The sequence below is a fragment of the Suncus etruscus genome, chromosome 18, assembly GCF_024139225.1.
Source record: "Suncus etruscus isolate mSunEtr1 chromosome 18, mSunEtr1.pri.cur, whole genome shotgun sequence".
Classification (NCBI taxonomy): Eukaryota; Metazoa; Chordata; class Mammalia; order Eulipotyphla; family Soricidae; genus Suncus; species Suncus etruscus.
In genome coordinates, this window is record NC_064865.1 from 46,873,142 (window position 1) to 46,878,106 (window position 4,965).

The following is a 4,965-nucleotide window of genomic DNA, read 5'->3' on the forward strand; positions in this document are numbered from 1 at the left end:
CCTAAATCATAACTCGCAAAAGATTGACCAGCAATTTCTAGAAGGAGAGATGGCATGGAGGTAAGGTATTTGTGTTACATGCAGAAGGACAGTGGTTCGAATCCCGGCATCCATATGATCACCTGGGTCTTCCAGGATCAATTTCTGAGCATAGAGCCAGGAGTAACCCCTGAGCGCTGCCCCCCACACACACACACAAAATGTTTGTGCTCGTTTCGACAGCACATATACTAAAATTGGAACGATACAGAGAAGATTAGCATGGTCCCTGTGCAAGGATAACACGCAAATTCATGAAGTGTTCCATATAAAACACACACATACACACACAACTTTATCCTCAACATCTTCCTTTTCCCACCCAATACTGTTGCTGCTTCCTAACCCACTATGTGAATTAAGGCCAATTCTGGGCCCAGCTCCCCCTCTGTTTTTGATACTCTCAGGCCACTTGGGGACAAGGGATTGTTTTCACTTCTCACTAAAAGGGGATCATTACCTTTCTCCTACTTCACTACAATTACTATGATTCTATGATTTAACTGTCTTGAGATTATGAAATTTCAGAAGTTACAAACAAAAGTAGATTCAGAGAAAAACTAAGATTCTTCTGTGATTGTGAAACCAGGGTAATTCCCTAACTTACACTTCCCTATTCAATTACCTCTTCTCTTGGCAACAAAGGAACTCAGTAGCAGTGTTATTGCATTATATAATTATCCATTGCAACGGGTTAGACTGACTCAAGTGCCTTTCCCATCACATAGGCGGTAAAGATGTCACCAGTGGTCATGTATTCCATATAGCTCAGTCCGTGCATCAAAAGGGTAAGTGGAAATTGAGTCTCATGTTGTTTGTCCTACTCGTGGGATTCCATTTAAGTCAAAGAAAGCAATTGGTTTCCAGTTTGAAGTTTCTACCAGCTGGTTCAAAATCATTTCCTCCCTGAATTCCATTTATAAACACCTGGCCTCAGCGTAACCTGAGCAACTGCTGCATTGCTCTATTTTTCCTTCTCATGCTTGTATTGTCATCTGAATTATTATCACTGTGTTTTCCCCAAGCCTCTGCTCTAAGCAAATATCAGTTATGGAAAGAAATTAACATGCCGCAGAGGCTTCCTTCAACACAAAGAAAATATTACGCTCATGTTTCAGGACATGTAAGTCTCTATTTCAGACACACCACGTCTGAACAGCCTGGGAAGGTGGACCTCGAAGAGCTTTCCTTTGAAATAAAAACAGCACAAACTATAGGTTTTAAAGTATATTGATGCTAGATTCAATATATATATATATATATATAGAGAGAGAGAGAGAGCATTATTTTCTTGTACGTGAACCCCTTCATTTTATATATCTCTCTGAACCATTCATGTCACTTTGATTTGCAATGATTTCATGAGATTCTAGCAGAGAGCAACACCTGTTTACAGCGTTTAAATCTGCAGGAAGGGAGGGAGCTTCTAGCTACTTTTAAAACCTGCCCATTTTTTTCACATGCTGAGCAGCTCTAAGTTGACAAGAATCAGGCTAAAGAAATAGAACAGGGGTGGGGGCAGAGTGATAGCACAGTGGGTAGGGTGTTTGCCTTGTTGCGTAGCTGACTTGGGTTCAATTCCTGACTTGCCATATGGTTCCCAGAACCTCCCAGGAGTAATTCGTGAGCACAGAGCCAGGAGTAACCCCTGAGTATTGCCAAGTGTGGCCCAAAAACGAGAGAGAGAGAGAGAGAGAGAGAGAGAGAGAGAGAGAGAGAGAGAGATTACAGGGGTTAACATGTTTTCTTGGCATCACATATGCTCCCCCATCTCAAGCACTGAGAGGGGTTACTCATTAAGATCCAGTACTAAGCCCTGAGCACCAACAGGTGTGTGCATTAAACCTAAACAACCCCAAAAAGAAAAGATTAGGAGCCAGAGAGATAGCATGGAGGTAAAGCATTTGCCTTGCATGCAGAAGATCGGTGGTTCGAATCCCAGCATCCCATATGGTCCCCTGAGCCTGCCAGGAGCGACTTCTAAGCATAGAGCCAGGAGAACTCCTGAGCACGGCCGGGTGTGACCCAAAAATGAAGAAAAGAAAAGAAAAGAAAAGAAAAGAAAAGAAAAGAAAAGAAAAGAAAAGAAAAGAAAAGAAAGAAGGAAGGAAGGAAGGAAGGAAGGAAGGAAGGAAGGAAGGAAGGAAGGAAGGAAGGACGGAAGGAAGGAAGGAAGGAAGGAAGGAAGGAAGGAAGGAAGGAAGGATGGAGGAAGGAAGGAAGGAAGGAAGGAAGGAAGGAAGGAAGGAAGAAAGGAAGAAAGGAAGAAAGGAAGAAAGGAAGAAAGGAAGAAAGAAAGAAAGGGAAGAAAGATAAGAAAGAAAGAAAGAAAGAAGAAAGAAAGAAAGAAAGAAAGTGAAGAAAGAAAGAAAGAAGAAAGAAAGAGAAGAAAGGAAAGAAGAAGAAGAAAAGAAAGAAAGAAAAGAAATAGAAAGAAAGAAAGGAAAGAAGAAAGGAAGGAAGGAAGAAAGGAAGGAAGGAAGGAAGAAAGAAAGAAAGAAAGAAAGAAAGAAAGAAAGAAAGAGAAAGAAAGAAAGAAAGAAAGAAAGAAAGAAAGAAAGAAAGAAAGAAGGAAGGAAGGAAGGAAAAGGAAGAAGGAGGAAGAAGGAAGAAGAAGAAGAAAGAGAAGAGAGAAGAGAGAGAAAGAAAGAAAGAAAGAAAGAAAGAAAGAAAGAAAGAAGAAGAAAAGAAAGAAAGAAGAAAGAAAGAAAGAAGAAAGAAAAAAAGAAAAAGAGAAAGAAGGAAAGAAAAAGAAAGAAAAAGAGGAGAAAGAGAAAGAAAGAAAGAAAGAAAGAAAGAAAGAAAGAAAGAAAGAAAGAAAGAAAGAAAGAAAGAAAGAAGGAAAGAAAAAGAGAGAGAAAGAGAGAAAAGAAAGAGAGAAAGAAAGAAAGAGAGAAAGAAAGAAAGAGAGAAAGAAAGAAAGAAAGAAAGAAAGAAAGAAAGAAAGAAAGAAAGAAAGAAAGAAAGAAAGAAAGAAAGAAAGAAAGAAAGAAAGAAAGAAAGAAAGAAAGAAAGAAAGAAAGAAAGAAAGAAAGAAAGAAAGAAAGAAAAGCAAAGACTACAAGAAACTAATGTAGTTTGCAGTCCTATTCTTTGCTTATCAAGCTGAATAAAACCTGGTTGTTTGTATCTCTGTGCAGTGGGCTTTCAGAGTTTGCATTTATATGCTGTTTATCTGGCTTGAATCTCCCGGAGAACTTGTTCTCTCATACTGTGATGCTATTATCTTTAAAGGGTTTTTTTTTTAAAGGGGGGGGTAAATCAAATGAAAACAGGATAGGTCCCCACAATTCAGATATTTATATTTCATCTGGATGTTATGTGGAAAGATAGAAATATCTCTCTTGTCAGAGGCCCCAGCAATGGGGATGCAGAGAAACACAAAAGTGGCCTTTATGCAACAGGGACACACATAAAAATAGTTGCTTAAACTGGTATGCAGGAATTTTCCACCTGAAATCCTAGTTTAAAGGAGTCTCCTTGGTGACAGTTTTTATTGCTTGGTTTGTTTATATTTGCTCTGTCCCAGAAAGAATGTCAGACACCAGTCATGGCTGTCTGTCTGACACAGTGACCCATGCATTATTAAGAAAAATCCTTACCTGGGCCCGGATGGCTGGAGAAGTAAAATGAATACTTGGGGAGGGTTACTCAGCACATGGGTCAGCTCTCACCCCATTCTAACCTAGCTGTCACTTCTAGTATTTTAAGCCACAATGCCTGGATTCTTAAAAATAGCTATTTCTGGTATCATCTATGTGTTGAGGAATTTTTCTACATTCATAAGGAATAAAAAGCAAAGTGCAAATAAAGCCTGCTATTCGTTTCAAATGGGTAAATACAGATGAAGGCTTTCTAGATCATTCTGTTCCTTGATTAGATTTGTCATAGTATATTAAGGGGCTTAGAAATAAGGAAGAATGTGGGGCCAGAGAGACAGCACAGCGGTAGGGTGTTTGCTCAAGGCTGACCCAGGACAGACCCAGGTTCAATTCCGGGCATGTCATATGGTCCCCTGCCAGGAGCCTGCCAGAAGCAATTTCTGAGCACAGAGCCAGGTGTAACTTCGGAGTGCTGCAGGGTGTGGCCAAAACCCCCCCAAAAAAGAAAAAGGAAAAAAAGTTGTTTTGTTTTTGTTTGGGGGGACACACTTAGGACTACTTCTGACTCATTGCTGAGGAAGCACTTCAGGCAGTGCTCAGCAGGACCATGTGGATCTGGGAATGACATCCACAGCTGAAGCATGTCCTCAACCATGTTGACTGTCTTTCAAGCCCCAAGGAAGACATCTATACACAGTGGCTCTGCATCAGGTTGAGTTGATTTCAATTGAGGTACCACCATGCTCAGAGTGTCCAGTCACGTTTATTAAGTGCATATTTATAGCATGCACTGGAGGATGCAGTGAGGGCTAAAGTTTGTTGCCTTGTACGGTTGACCTGGTTTTCTTTCCAACATCAGAAGAAGGCACAGAGGCAAGAAAATCATGGGCCCTTCTCAAGAGCTAATTCTGTGCTCGCTTCAGCAGCACATATACTCAAGAGCTAATTCTGTACAAACAAATGGGTTTCAGAACTCTTCCCCTTGTGGATTCAGATTCCCCCCTGAATTGAGAAGTCACAGGGGCACATGCCCATTGAATTCCTTGTCTCCATGGAAGGAGCTGCAAGAAGACATGTAGTGTTCATTCACATTTCTACTCCCTTTTTTATTATTATTTTCTTACTTGAATTATTTAATTAACTCTCTGTGAGGATACACAGTTGCAAAATTGTTCATGGTAGAGTTTCAGCCATACAACATACAACATTCACCAGTGCACATTTCCTGCCACCAATATCCCCAATTTCCCTCCTGCTCTCTCCCCAGTTTTTCATATCTCTCTTTCTTTCTCTCTCTTCCTTTTTTTCCTTTTTGATGCTGTGG

The 4,965-nt window shown here is 40.4% G+C and overlaps 1 non-coding gene across 1 annotated transcript; it reads left to right on the top strand.

The window, feature by feature from the left end:
• Nucleotides 1–206: 206 nt before the first annotated feature.
• LOC125996729 (U6 spliceosomal RNA) lies at nucleotides 207–313 on the top strand. The gene has a single exon (XR_007491410.1). It is a non-coding gene; the product is annotated as a U6 spliceosomal RNA (small nuclear RNA).
• Nucleotides 314–4,965: the final 4,652 nt, after the last annotated feature.